At 38.6% G+C, this 16048-nt stretch overlaps 1 long non-coding RNA gene across 1 annotated transcript in view; it reads left to right on the plus strand.

Moving 5' to 3' along the window:
* Window positions 1-755, plus strand: part of LOC141420686 (uncharacterized) — a 49960-nt gene extending 49205 nt beyond the window's left edge. Inside the window, exon 3 of the long non-coding RNA XR_012445214.1 lies at window positions 674-755. This is a non-coding gene — a long non-coding RNA (uncharacterized lncRNA). The remainder of the gene's footprint in view (window positions 1-673) is intronic.
* Window positions 756-16048: the final 15293 nt, after the last annotated feature.

Genomic DNA, 16048 nt, shown 5'->3' on the forward strand with positions numbered 1-16048 from the left:
TCAAGAGCCTTGTATGGACAATATATTCTATATGTTATCAGAGTCCCTCAGCGCATGACCATGAAAAAGAAAATGGAAACCTGTACTAGCGTAACTATGCACATCAACTATGTTTATACTCACCATATTGCATACATATTTCTAGTCTCAAACAGTGTTTAAAGCTAATTACCAGGGCATTGCCTCCCTCTTCTTATTGTTATTGTCTCTGTCATCATCAAAAGCAAATGGCACTGCTTGAAATGAAACACAAACTTTTTTCTTGGGAACCACATCTTTTGATAACAGATACTAATATGCATGAATATAAGAAGCACATACTAGGTAAATGTACATAACACAGAAAAGCCTAACACAACCACAAAGAGTACAAAAGGTTGTATAGTTTACATATAGTTTAGTTACATAGTTCTATGGTTTATAGAAATCTAGTAGACCTAGTAGGAGACAGGCATTGTATTGGACATTTTGTAAGCATCACTCTATTTATGCTTCTTAGAAGTCTGGTGGAGTTGGATTTATTATTACAACACTTGGAGGAGTAGAATAATTCGCTTAGCAAGTAGCAATGTAGAATGTGACACAAGTCTGTCTAGTGCTGTAGAACATTGTTGATTGTGATCACCCAGCCCCTATCCCCACTTCTCATCAACATCTTGCATTTCCTTTCCAGAAGTCCTGCTGGGATCCTTGCCTGTCCCATCTCTTTCCGGGTCAAAACCTGCTTTTCCATCAATCTGGTTTGTTGTACTAACCAATACCCTTCTAATAAATTGAACCAAAGTTGCTCATAGCCAAAAAATCTAATGTTTCAAAGTAGATGCACTATCAATTCCTCCAAACTATAATCATGCCAAGAAAACATAGTATTTTTATCTTCACTTCAAGTACTGAAATAACTTCACAAGTACTAGATCAGGTGTAAGTCCTGCCATAAATAGAAGAATTTACAAATCAAAGCAATGCTGAACTTTATTTTTATTGCAATTGCTCTTTGCAGTTAAATTCAGCGCAGGGAGTTGAATCTAATCTACCTTCCATAGATTAGAGTTTTTATTTACACTACCATTTGTGCTCTTTGTAATAAGAACCCTTCCATTTGAACCACAAAAATAAACTAGCTACTGAATTTAGATTAAGCCAATTTTGAATTTATGGGTAAAGCACAGTGGTTGCTCTTATAACTGAGTCCTTACCAATACTCTGAACTATGCTAAATTCTTCACATACAGTGAAGCTGGGGCTAATAGAAATTAAGTGACTTTCAAATAATAACGTATCTAAGAAACTAAGACAGCCCTTCAACTGGGTCTATCTGAGCCCAAAGGATCACATACTCCTACTAAGCTATTTCTGCTCACTGAATTTACAGCTAGGGCTTCTCCTCCATTCAAGGTGGAGAAAATTAAGACTAAGATAAATTCAATGTCTCCGTGGTCACACAGATTATCATTGAGTCAGTGTGCAATGAAGATGTCTTTGTAATTTTAATGTCTTCAGTGCACTGAGATACCTTCTCTAGAAGGTTTCCTGATGTGTGAATTAAGTAAAAGCACAGTTGTAACATGCTGACAAAATGATCAGGATTCCTCTAAGTGCACTGCTTGCCTCCAAGAATGTGAAGTTCTTTTATCAACTTCCTGAATTCTTGTAAGCCAGGATGTCACAATAGTAGATGCTTAATAAACAGGTACCATGGAATTAAAACAACAGCTACCATCTAATACCCTTGGCAAACAGAATTCTCAAGAGGAAAGGGAATTTAGGGTTGACTTATCCCCATAATTTTATCCCTGTTGAGAAACGAAGAGCTAAGACTTGGCCAAGGTCACACAACTTCTGAGCTGCAAATGGAGATGGAGGGCACAGGGCTCTAGATTCTCAGGTGAGTGCTCTTTCCACAAGGTGCTTCCTCCCAGGATACAGTTTAAACGTAAAGCACAAGCCAGCTTATGAGAACATCAGTGGCCTGATTAGGTAATCAAGTTTTAATTTTTTTCAATACCATTTTTATGTAAGGCCATTTGCTGCTGAACAGACCCTAGGTATATGAAATCAGATGCATTTTGTGCTCTAAATTAGATGGAAAATGGAAGGCATGTTATCAGAGAAGGTGATAGTTGTGCTGGTGGTGGTGGAAGCAGAAGAAAAGAGGGTTGCCCACTCACACACCTACCTCTAAACACTCTCTGAACCTACAAGGTATTGCTCTCATGCTCAGCTCACTAAGTGACTCCCCCTCTCCTCTCCCCTCCTCTGCTAAGTAATCTTAAAGACACTTTGAGTGGCAGCTTGCCTCAGCCTTCCCACACAGTTACGCTATGCTCCCACCCTTACCCCTAAATGCACTCACTTAGCCCTTGTACTCGATATGGCTTTGTTTTCCATTACTCTGGCACATTTAGATAGGAGTTTTGGCAATTCCTAAAGGACAGTGTTTGTGTTCTTTTCCTGGTATGGCATCCAGCACTGAGACAATTAAGCTGACATGAAGGGAAAATACCACAACACATGTAAGCATCAAAATGTAGTCTTCTGTTTTTTTTAAGTTAGTATTTTAAAATGTATCAGGGGAAATAGAAGAACTGTTTCTCATTTCTTTTTCTGTAACACTCCTTCAAAATGGAGGGTCTGTGAACCCAGTCTGTAACCCACTGTAACTCACGGTGCTGGGGACTCCAGCTGATCAGCTTTCCAACCAGGCTGTGGATGCTGTTTAGACCCGGGACACCTATCCACCAGCTGGTGGGGAACTCCCTGGAAGAAAGCCAACTGGTTGTTTTTTGCTGGATGCTGTCAGTAACACAGTTGTTGTGAGTGTCTCTCCTTGCATTCTTCTGCCCTTTCCTCTGCACATTTAAAAGTGAATGTGGAGTTCTTTGGCTATTCCCATTCTCCCTGCTCCCTTTTCCTCCACCACCACACAGGAAGTATTGGCAGTCAGATAGCTCTGAGGTGCCACCTATGGAGAGTTGCCTCTGGCTTTGGGCCTAGATTAAGAGAAACTTAGACTTGGAATTTCTGGATGATGACTTTTTTCTGATGTTTTCCAATAGTGTTCACTAGAGACTAGAGACAGGTGGTTTCCAACTTAACATGGCAAAAGTTGCCTGGTTTTGCACTTTGACCATTGACTAAAAGGACTTGTCCTTAGTCAAGAATTCTGAACTGGATGTTGGGCTGATTTGGTTCTCAGAAATTTTTTAATGACTGTGATACTAAGAGTTTAACTTGGAAGAATAAGTTCTGGAGGAACAACCCCAAATTCACAGTAAATCTGAAGGTGTGCCTGGTGGAGGGAGTTGAATATTGTCATGGCAATTGATGCAATCCTAATTGTCTTGCATCTAGAAATTTTCTTTCTGAAAAGAAAGAAGAACTTGAAAGGTTGTGTTACAGATGTTAAAGGACTTTGTCCAAGTTCATATTGCAGGTAGGTAGCAGAGTTAGGCACAATTTTTAGTTCTGAGCTACATTCATTACACTACTCCCTGGCCATTCATTTTAAAAAATAAATACACATGGTGGTGCACAGTTAGAATCCCAGCACTTAAAAAGCTGAGGCAGAAGGATTCAGAGTTCAAGACCAGCCTGGACTATGTAGTATGACACTGTCTCAAGAAACCAAGGGCTAGGAATGTAGCTCAATGCTAGAATGCTTTCCTAGTATGTACTAGGTCCTGGGTTCAATCCCCAACATTGCAAAACAAACAAGTGCATTTTAGACATTTGGTATTCTTATATTTTGGTATGAGTAGGTCCTCTTCTTCAGTCAGTCTAATTTTTATATTTCAGTCCTTGTAATCAATAAAAGCTTTGTGAATAAATGCCAGTTACTATGGAAGCAGAGTGTTTTCAATTACATGTTTTCAGCCCTGGCCCACCTTACTACATTTTTTTCTTAATTTTTTTCCTATTTCAAGAAAATCACCAAGTCAATACCTGCTCATCATGAAAAGACACTGTGTATTAAATAACCACTCTCTACCTCTGCCTCATTTCATATCTTCAAAATAAGATTGTTAGGTAAAATAGTCTTCCATACCAATTTCCATGTTCATACACATATATTCAAACACATGGAGATGCATTTAGTATTCTACTTTCTTATTTTTCAAGCAAAAATATTATTCTCCTATAGTTCTCTGTAGTCTTGTTTTTCCACTTAAGTGTTTATCACAGCTGTCTTCCTGAGTCAGCTAGTGTGAGCTTACCTGTTCATTCTAATATCCACATAATTAATATATCATCATTTATTCAGTCATTCACATATCAGTAATATTTCAGTCCCCATTATTTCAATAGCTTCCTATTTGGCCAACATGCTATCTGGCTTCTTTCATATCCACTTCTGCTTTAATAACTGGAATCATACCATGTCCAAAATAATGGCCTCTATACCTTGGGCAAATTCCTTCAAAGCTCTAGGGGATTTTTTCTTTGAATTGAAATAACCATATTAAGGGATTTCTTTTATTCTGTAAATAAAGGTAGAGTATAGTATGTCCTTTCTATACACAGTTATCTTTCAGGTAATATTTGGTTTATGGAGAATAGATAATTTCCACTAGGTAATGGCATATTCTGAGTTTATAAAGGAATCTTAAGTATTTTGTGATGGTTTCAAATATACACACATTTATAGTGTATGATTTCCACCCCACCATTTTACTGCAACAAAAACAATAAAAAACTAGGCTGCTTTTTTGGGGTTCTTAACTTTTTAAGATTGTTAATCCATCAAAACATAAGCTTCTTAAGGCTACACAGATATCCCTAGTGTGTAGTAAGATGACTGATACACTTAGCAGGAAATGTATAAATATTGGCCGAGTAGACGAAACTGAACTCTTAAATTTCACACACTCTGAATCTCATTCTGGTCAGGAGAAAGGTATATTCTAACCCAGGCTGTAGTTTTCCTTTTCCAAATGACATCAGGTAACTTAGTGGTAGACTACTGAGCTCAATTAACTCTCAGAAGTTTACCCCTGAGGACTGACTATGAGTGAGCCAAGAGCAGAGGCACAGACTCAGACACCAGCTGGGAATATAACTTCCAGGACAATCTACATGGGGGGAAGTGTTTTAAAATGGAGCCCATAAAAGCACTATGTATCCCAAATCCATAACTATATGCCTCAGTTGCTTAAATGAGTCATAATATAGTACAGACCATGCTGCCATGAAAAATGAGGATGTAGAAGAACATCGAATGATGTACTGAAATGGGATATATAGAATGATGGGGAGTGGGAGCCCATTTTAGTTAAAGGAAATACATGTCTATTTATGTATGCATGGGAAACAGAATGATATACATGAACTTCTAGCAGAGGTCCTCTAGCAGTACCGCTAGGCAAAGTGTGATAAACACTTAAGTGGAAAAACAAGACTACAGAGAACTATAGGAGAATAATATTCATTCATTATCCATTCATTCATTTTGGTGCTGTAGATTAAACCAGGGTCTCATGCATACTGAGCACATACTCCACACTAAGCTATACCCTCAGTCACTTGATCATGAGTAATTATTTTAAAAATAATTTCTTCTCATTGCTCATTTTTTACCTATGTTTTTTAGAAAAACAAGAAACATGTCTGGGACTGTGAACATTATATAACTCTTATTTTCTAGCTTATCAAATCATAGCAGTTGTTTTCTTTTCATAAAACTCTTTCATACTGCTGAGAGAGAGAGAGAGAGAGAGAGAGAGAGAGAGAGAGAGAGAGAAAGGATAAGAGATAAGGGATTGATATATGTTCCCAAAGACAGAGCTAGACTTTCATTACCAAAGGAACTGGAAACATAAACAGGTAAATTTTCTGTTCTGTTCTTGAAAATGTTGATAACTGTGATTTTCCTGACTATTATGTTGACAGGTTCTAGTTGTAGAAACATAAGTATAGTTTTAAGAATTTTTGACAATTAGAAATGTGTTTTGGGTAGTAATATCTTACTTTGCTTAGAAATCTCCCAGTGTTGCAGAGGAGCAGTTGTGATTGCACGAACATTTGATTGGGACAAGCAGCAGGGACACACATTTTGCAGTGATGTGAGATCACACATATCTCTATCTGGGAGAACACATTTTACTTTAAGTGGTTTTTCGAGGACCAACTCTAATTTGTTGTATTGCTGCCTGGTCGGTAGTCTTCGCTGCTTTAAAAGTGACTAAAACCTTCTCTTTTCCCTTCAAGCTTCTGATCATTACCAGCTGAGAAGCTTTGTATTCTTGAAACCGCTGTGTGGTGTGAAGTATCAGATGAACCCGAAATGGTAACACTTAATGGGAAATGGCAGGAACACAGCTACAAAATGACTCTGGACTTTTGTAACTCTTGTCTAGGAGATCATACACATGGGGCAAACCCATGTGCTTAGCATGGTCTTGGCACATCAACAATCTCTGCATGTGAACATTTCCCCCAACTAATATGTGTTTAATGAAGGAATTTGTTGTAGAGATGTACTGATATAGGACCCCACTGCAAATACACACTTTCTGTCAATCTCCCCTAGACCTTGTGCTTCATGCAAATTAACTGAATAAAATTGAGCCATCTCTTCAGATGGTTCTGATAAAGTTCTTCTAAAGACAAGACTCGAGTTTCTTGTGATCTATGTAAAGATGCCTAGGAAATTTTGTCTCTAAATTTTCATTTCCTTAATTCTGTTAATAAAAGAAAATGAAAAACACACAAAAGTCAATACAAAACATATGCACAGAAACTTGCACTTACACAATCTGCTAACCATATAATTCTTGTAAAAAGGCGCAGCCACACACACACACATGCACACACACGCAAATACACACATGCACTCAGCCACTAACTGGCACCTGGACATAAACAGCAAACTTCTGGAGTCTATAATAAGCTGTCATGTCACTGAGAGATTTTTATAATGTCTGAGCTCACTAAAATAATTTTCTTTGTTCCCCTCCTCCTCTTCTTTCTTACTATTTTAAAGCAACTAATAAGTAGAACTATAAATACAGAAGGAGGTAAAAAGGGAGAAGTGAAAAGGACCTGACTATTATTAAACATCTATTGCGTGACAGGAATTTATTGCAGGCATTTTACATATAATATTTCTTTTAATCCCACTAAACTTTTGCCAAGTAGATATTCTTAATACTATTTTATGGATAAGGCAATGTTTTCAGAAAGGATAAGAGACTTGCACAAACTCAAACAGCTAATAAATGACTGGGCTGGACCAGAATCCAAGTCTTTCTGTCTTAAAAGCCTGACGTTTTCCACTATATCACTGTCAATAGTATAGATAGAAATAGTCCTGCTCTTTTACAGAGTTGTCCTTTTGAGACTGTTGGTGGCTGAGAAGACCAAAGATCATTATCATTTACCCATGGAGCAGTGTTTTTCCCTGACTGTCACCTACTTAGCTGTGGTTTCCAGTTGAGTAAGTGGGCCCTGGAGTCTAAGCAATTCAAGGGCTGTGCTGTCTGAAGGTGCCCAGGCTGACTCAACACTTGTGTTGGTCAGTGTCCTGTTCAGATCTTCCTCTTCCTAGTTTCAGGTTCCAGGCTTACTGTCTGTGTCCTTTGCACAGAGCACAGGTGGCCTTCCACGCTTGCCTAGGCTGACAGTCCATAACATTTATGGTGATTCATCTCATGATATACAGTACATTTTTTATTGCACCAAAGATCAGTAGGAACTTGAGTTTTGTACATAAAGGTGAATGATGTCTCTGAAAAGAACTGGGAAGGCTCTTGGCGTTTCCTTTAGTCTGCTTGCCCTTTACTTGTATTCTTAGCAGATGTCTTAGACTTAAATAACTTGTTTATTTTTCAATTATACTTCATAGCAGTTAACATTGTTCCTATGGTACAAAATTAATTTTGATGAGTTAACGATATCTGAAGTACATTGGACTATTCTTTTATGGCCCTCCTTTTGCAAACGTTTTATTCTCTTATTTATCTTATTTACTCAGGAGCTAAGAATGTGATACTGGCATATTCATTTGGCATCTGTACAAAATGTATAATCTTTCTGATACTTTCGTTCCTGGTTTTTAGGGGTCACAGAGAAGGGAGATGAAATCTCTATAATGACCCATCATCACTGTCACCATCTTCTTCTGGTTCAGTCGAGTAAACTGTCTAACTCAGAGCCCATCCTTCAAGGGCCCAAGGGTATAGTCATATTTATTTTATCACATCCATATTTATACATGCATATTAAAAAATGATATTACACAGTACATGTTATTCTATTTGTCACGTTATTTAACCGCATATATAACTATTATAAATATTTTCCAGAAGCATAGTTCTTACAGGTTATGTACTATCCTTTTCCCTTTCCAAAATATGACATAATTTAACTAATCACTTATTGTTTGAAATTCTAATTGTTTCTAATTTGTCTTTGCTATAAAAATGTTATAGCAAAGAGTATTTCTGCATGTGGAGTTTTAGAGATATCCATTCTTATTGTTAATTTCTATAAATGTAGAATTATTGAGTACAAACTTTTTAAGGATTTTGAAACATTCTGAAGAACATGATTGTGCCAGTTTTTACTTTCTCCATAAGTTTTATTCCTCTTCCCTTCTCTCTGCTTTGCCTTACTGGATTTGACCTTCTGTCTCTGCACACAATCTGATGTCCTTCAGAACCTGGGAACATTGTATTCATATTCTTCACTCTGCTTACTCACACCTGTACTTTCCTCAAAAGAAGAATTTTTGGAGTTGTGGTTACAACGTATCTTACGTTTCGCATGCTGAATATCTGTATTGAAAGTTAGATGATCCACATGTCAAGTTAATTATGTAAGCTCTTCGTGAAGCCCAATAACATGCTAGAAAGATCTACCATAGGTAAAATTTCTAATCCAAGTAATTTCTTCTTCTTTTATAGTATGAATGTTCTTTTCTCATACAAAATTTAGTCAGTAAGGCATACAGAATTATTTTTGCATAACTACTCAGGATTCATTATCAATAGTTTTAAACTTGTTTGTTCTTCTAAAATGAACAAATATATTGATCTTACATCCCCTCTATCAGTTGGAATGCCTGTACATTTAAATTTATTTGTTTGTCCTAGAATTTTTGTTTCTTCTATATTTCTTGGGTAGGTTAAATATAGTCAGATAATATTTGTATTGAGAATTTAGAGACAAGTGTATCGGGTATCAGGTTACTATAAAAACATGGGTTTGTAGCATTGTACTAAGAAAATAAGTCTTCTCATTTGATGTATACGCAATGTCCTCAACAGCTATTATGATTAATTTTCCCATGCTGACATTGGAAATTTTACTAGCTCTTAGAAAACTAGCTTCAACTAGCTTGTAGACTGACCACATAGAGACAAGTCAAGTGAAGATGGAAGAGCCAGACAACTAATCCTTAAAGGTCAGTGGTGACTTTTTTCAAAGGCATCTCAGTCTAGTTATCAAGTTGTTACCTCTCTCTCTGAAAGGAAATGTTGCTCTATGTGAGAATTAGAAGCACTCACTTGAATATTTAATTTTAATATGCTGTATTTGCATATTAAATGCTGTTCATACATTACAATCTCTGCTGCAAGTAACTCTGCCTTGAGCTCTGAGCTCTGATTGGGACTTGTTCACTTTGAGCTCTGCTGTTGTGATAGAGCAGAACCTAATCATTCAGAGTATTTTTTTTAATGCAATTAAAAACTTTGCTACCCATGCAATAGTGCTTCCAGCTAGTGAACCAAATTGCATTTCATAATGGTAAACAGCTCAAAATTTCAAGTATCCACTATGTGATAGGACTTTACAGTTGAAATTTAGTTTATATTTGTTCAGTAGCTTGCAAGAGTTATGACAGTAGTCCTGCAGACTATTTGGCAGGCAATAACACGAAAGCTTAGAAAGACTAAGTTTCTTATTCAAGGTCACACAGTAGAGACATTCAAATCCAGGTCTTTCAAACCCGAGAACTGAGAACCGTAACTTTTACACCCCTGAATCTTTTCATGCCTCTATTTATACTGTTGTTATGCAGACACAGTAGAAGAAACCTCAGAAAAAGAAAAGAACACAGAGTTTAGCTGGCAGAGAGCTTCTTAAAACATTCTTCCAGAAAACTGTCAACCTTTGATAGCATAAGGGACTCTTCCTTCTTCAAACCAACTTTGGGGAAGAAGCAAAGCCTTAAGATAGGCAAATTTTACTTTTCATTCCACACAGGTACCATTTAAGATATTTGTGAGATATAATGTATAGAAAACTGAAAAAATATGGGGAAAACACACATGGAAATCACATTTGCCTAGTGTGGCACAGCCATTGGTAACAAGAGCAGTGAGGAAAATGGTCTGCTTTTAAGTTCAGACACTCTGAAACTCAGCCAGTTTGTGAGGAATGTTAGGAATGATGACATGACCTCCAAAGTTGAACAATGTCAAAAACATGTGGGCATGCAGAGGAATCTTGCATTAGCCACTAACATTGTCTTTGAATTTCTGGGAAAATTACTCGTTTTTTGTGTTTTTATTTAAAAATATTTTAAAACTATTTTGTTTGATGAAGCACTCCAAAGATGAATTTTAACTTAAATTTTAATTTTAGTCTTAAATTGTGTGTCGGTTGCCTGTCATCAGCAAGCGATGTTTCAGTTGTTGTGTCAGGCTGGGTGGCAGTAATTCTGCTTTCCTAAAGATGAGAATGTTCATTTGTACACAGTCCCTCTTTGAGCTTGTTACTACTCTGGTACCCAATTTTCAGATAAGGAAACTGAGAACACATTGCCCACTAACATAGTAGGGAAATAGTGGATTTGGGATTCGGACACTGGTGGTTTGGTGCTGGCCTTCAGGTACTTAAATGCCAGGCCCTACAGTTCGGACGGCACTGCACAAGTCATTTGGAAGTTAATTATTCAATGAATAAAACTCTGTGTTCAAGGTCACAGGAAGGACTTCAACCAAGGCTTTATAACATCACCACAGTCTTCAGGAATGGCCAGGGATGTCACAGAATCAAAGAAATAAAAGGGTCAGGTCTGAGGCTCTGTGAAGCTCCCAAAACCCTTTGGGTCTTGAGAGCCCTTGCAGGCAGCATTTCCTGCAGTGCCAGGGAACAACATGAAAAAAATCTCTATGGAAAATTACTTCAGACTTCATGAAAGCTTTACATTGTTAGAAGAGATGACTGTTGTCCACCATTCTCTGTTGAGTCCATGCCTAGGGTTTTAAGTGACTTGACTTTGGCTTCTGGCATATGCAGAGCAAGGCAGCCAATGCTCTGTCCTCCAGCCTGCATTTTTCCCAGACATTGTGCTACCATATGCAGGCACACCCACATGGAGCTCCAGTGCTTTTTTGTAAAAAGCATGGAGAGTTTCAAAATCCTGTGGCCTTAGTTGGCCTCCACCTGGATGGGGCTGTGAGCTTCTCAAGGCAAAATGGCTCTTGTCATTGGGACACTCACCTAAAAGTTGCTTTATTTGTAGACCAATCATCAAGGCCATAATTGGATCAGGTCCACCTGCCAGTCACCCTCAGATATTTATGGAGTATGTTTTCTCTATCTGCCCTTTCCATTAACCAGGGCAGATGGACAGAGAAGAAGGCAGTTAAGTTCTGAGGTATCACTTAGAGGTGGTTCATTGTAGTGTATTTTTAGCACCAGGTAGGACATAGGGAAAAAAAAAAAGAATGAAAGAAAAGAAAACAGAAAAGGGAGGAGAAGATAATTAGCATTTTATGCTGGAAATGAAGTACATCATTCCTTCCTGTCTTACTATAGACCAATTTCAGGACTCTTGGTAATATGTATGTGGTTTTTTTATTTCTATCTATTTTTAATTGGGGATTTATTTGCTTGGTGTATGCTTACTTCATTTTATTGTTTATTTTATAGGTTTATTTTTACTTTTTTGTGGACACAAAAGTTACTTTAAAAAGTGATGAGAAAGGGTGACTACTAACCTAGGTCCTAGACCTGGCTGTCAAGCAGTGTTGAACCTGGATAGGTCACATAACTGTTCCATTTGTAGAAAGTTTGAGGCCACATCAGTGACTCCTGTGCATGGCTTCCCACAATGGAATGCTTTAAAATGAGATCCCTGCCAGGTGCTGGTGGCTCATGCCTGTAATTCTAGCTAATTTGGAGCTGAGATGGAGAGGCTAGCTGTTTGAGGTCAGCCAAGGCAAATAGTTCATGAGACCTCATCTCCAAAATATCTGGAGCAAAAAAATAGACCGGAGGTATGGCTCAAGTGGTAGAGCACATGCTTAGCAAGTATGAAGCTAGCATCAAATAAAAACAAAACAGAGATTCCCTGCTACAAAGGAACCCAGGACAGGGATCCTTTTCAGATAAGGAATGATTCTGCATCTTGGTAGTTGCATAACTGTATACATTTGTTAAATCTGAGAACATTAAAAAGAGTGAGTTTAATATAGGAAAATTAACTTCAGTTTAATTTTCAAAATAAAATTAGAACTTCCTGACTATTGACATAGTAGGGAAAAAATGTATAGGCCACCCCAAGCTAACTTCCTGCTGAAGGCTATCTATTCCTTAACCATCGTGGTACTTGTCTATCTAAAAGGAACTGAAACAAACATTCTGACTTGCCATGATTCTAGGTTTGTTCAGGTGGTATTTGTCTGCTGTGGCCGTGAAGTCAAGAATAGTGTGGCTGGTGGACAGCCACACAGTCATAGCTTGTCTGGACGGGCCACTTACATCACTCGGAGGGAAAATGTGTCTGTATATTCAAGCAAAGCATCCATTAAGAAGATGTGGGAGTAAATAGGAACTTATCACATAGTAAAAACTGGAGTAAAGGTAAAAGGCATTGAACTTAGAACTGTATATTGATAAAAAAAAAAAAAGCTATTACTTTTTTACATTAGAAAGAAAGAAACCTAACAGTTCTATGAAGTGATGGTGACCCCAATGCTGTGATAGCATGCAAGTGTCTGGCAGGCTCACTAATTTGAATGACTAGTAGATTCTAAAGATAATGCATTTTTAGTGCTGATATACATTTTGTGGCCCAGCATTAACCTTGGAGAGGATTGTACCTTAAAACTTAAAAAGATATATGAGCTCATCAAAATTATTTCCCAACAGCATTTGTATTACATTGGAGTCCCAATAGGAAAATGGAATGTTGAAAATAATTGAACTTTCTTTTTAAAATCCATGGAAGAATCTGGTAGGCATGTTTGGGGGTGTGTATCTCATCAAAAGTGCACCAGGGTGGTCTTGGTGGTGCATGCCTGTATCCACTACTTAGGAGATTAAGGCAGGAAAATCTTGAGTCGGAGACCATCCTGGGCTACATATTGAGTTTGAGGCCAGTCTGGATTGCATAGCATACTTCCTTAGGAATATCCCTCACTGACAACCCTTCTGACTACATTTCTGTAATGTAGCCATGGATACCTGAATATAGGTGACGGATACATGGTGAGTGCCAATGCAAACTGGATTGGGAATACCAAATGACGAAGATAGGTCTCTGGGGGAGCCCCATACAAACTCATAGGAAGTAGGATGCAATTGTGCCACAGGAAGTCAAAGCCATGGTCAAATAGAATCAAGAGGAAAGATCTATAAGTAGTAACAAAAATAGCAACAATAATAATAATAGTTGCTAACACGTATGAAATGCTTCATGTGTGCCAAGCACTGGGCTAATTTTACTAAGCAGGTAATGTCACTGTCTTGATTATAAAACAAGGAGACAAGGACTTGGATTTGATCACTTTCCTAAGGCCTCACAGCGGGTATGTGGCTGAGCTGGGGAGGCAACCCAGGTATGGCAGTTCTCAAGCTACTCAACAAAACTTCTATTATTCTGCCTTCTGGGAAGCCCAGGACAGCTGCAGTGAGAGAATGGAAGGGAGGTGCACAAGTAGTAGAAATAGAAGCCACAGACTCAAGGGGAAAATGAGGCAGCCTGGAGATGGCCCCAAAACTTCCTAACTCTTTGGAGGGGCTCTGCACTGCCAGCAACCAGAGCTTCCACAATGCTTTTAACAGGAAGCACCCTATTGCAAGGAACCTCAGCAAATCTGTGAAGTGATCTTCATGTGATAGATGAGCACATATGATCAGAGGGCTCGAGTGACTTGCGCAGGGTTGCTGGCTGGATTGTAGGTTCTGATTCCCTTCCCACACACCATTGTAGTCTCTGAGCAGCCTGCTCTAGTTACTTGAAATAGATTACACGTTTTGAGTACTTGTACAAGAAAGATAAGTGCTCCTTAAGGGCAAGGATGTGTTTTACTTACTCTCTGTCTCAGGGCCTAGCAAGATTAAAAAAAAAGTTTACTAATTAATTATGCTTGTTATTGTTGGTATTGAATGAAAGATATCAAATATCAACATGCTATCATAATGCTGAAAAAAGCAAGTTGTAGAAGGATAGGAGTAAGAAATGGAAGAGGCAAGGAAGAGGCAGAGAGAAGGCTCAAACACCAGCAGGTGTTCAGGCAGGAGCCTTGTGGGGAACCCCAGAAAAAGAGCTAGAGCCCACTGCCATACACGGACTTGGACTAGATATAGGAGGCTAATGGAAAAGTACTAGGAAGGTCACTAAGGGATATCGTTGCTGGGCAACCAAGAAAGGTAAGTTGTGGTTAGGTCACTGTCTGCTCAACTGTCTTTGGCACCCATCCAGAGATAAAGTTTAACAACTGTCCCTTTGTCAGTCTTTGGGGTTGGGTGGGGAGTTTCTAGAAAGCCACCTGCAAGGAGGGAGGGGGCCTGGTCCTAATATGGCTGTCCCCACTGTTAACCCCAACAATAGTCAATATGATACCACTTAGAAAATGCTTTAACAGTCATAAATGATGTTATATCTTTCCTATGAATGCATATGTAATAACAGTAGACAGTGCTTAAGAATTTATATACCAGCTGGGTGCCGGTGGCTTACACCTGGAATCCTAGCTACTCGGGAGGCACAGATCAGGGGGATCACAGGTTGGAAGCCAGCCTGAAAAAATAGTTCTGAGACCCTATCTTGAAAAAAATTCATCACAAAAAGGCTGGTGAGTGGCTTAATCAGTTAGAGCACCTACATAGCAAGCATGAGTCCCTGGGTTCAAACCCCAGTGCTGCCAAAAATAAGAAAAGAATTTACACACCAGCTTCAGAATTGTGCTGACCTCTGAAGAGGGAGTACAAGGATAAGAATGAGTACAGCTTTAGCCATGTCAAAAAGAAAAAAGGAAGCTAGGTATAGTTGTGTATGCTAGTAATCCCAGCACTGAAGACACTGAGGTAAGAGGATCACTAGTTTGAGGCCAGCCTGGGCTACACAGCAAGACCCTGTCTCAAAAAAATAAAATAGGCCCAGTACATTAGCTCAAGCCTATAACTCTAGCTACTTGGGAGGCAGAGAGTCGGAGGATCGAAGTTTGAGGCCAGCCTGGGCAAAATGTTTTCAAGATCCCCTCTCAATCAATGGTGGCACATGCCTGTCATCTCAGCTATGCAGGGAAGCACAAATAGGAGATCAGAGTCTAGGCTTGCACAGGCATAAAGTGAGACTCTATCAAAAATAACCAACATAAAAAGGACTGGAGGAGTGGCTCAAGAGGAGGCTGCCTAGCAAGTGAGACTCTGAGTTCAACCCCCCCCCCCAAAAGAGTAAAATTAAATATAAAATATTGGAAAGAACTATAAATATGATAAATAGAGTGGTAAGTACTGAGCATTGTATGGTTTTCCATACATTTCAAATTTTTCCGAAAACCCGTTTTTAGTTCTTTGTACCTAGGAGTGGAGTTACTGGGTCAACACTTACTTTTGGTGTTTTTGTTTTGTTGCTTTTATTTATTTATGGCTCATGAAAATTATTGTCAAAAATAGAAATCATTGTGGCCACAAAAAAAGAAAACAGAAAGAGAACAGGAGACATAGTGGTACAAGGAGGAAGGGCAGAGGTCCAGCTCCATTCCTGGCCCTTCTGGGGTCATAGCTCTAGTTTGCATGTGACCCTGCTGATATTATGGGAGATTTATCTCTTAAGTCATTGTCACTCTTCTTCTCTCTGCCTTTATTAGAACTA

Source organism: Castor canadensis, chromosome 1 (genome assembly GCF_047511655.1).
Source record: "Castor canadensis chromosome 1, mCasCan1.hap1v2, whole genome shotgun sequence".
NCBI classification, from domain to species: domain Eukaryota; kingdom Metazoa; phylum Chordata; class Mammalia; order Rodentia; family Castoridae; genus Castor; species Castor canadensis.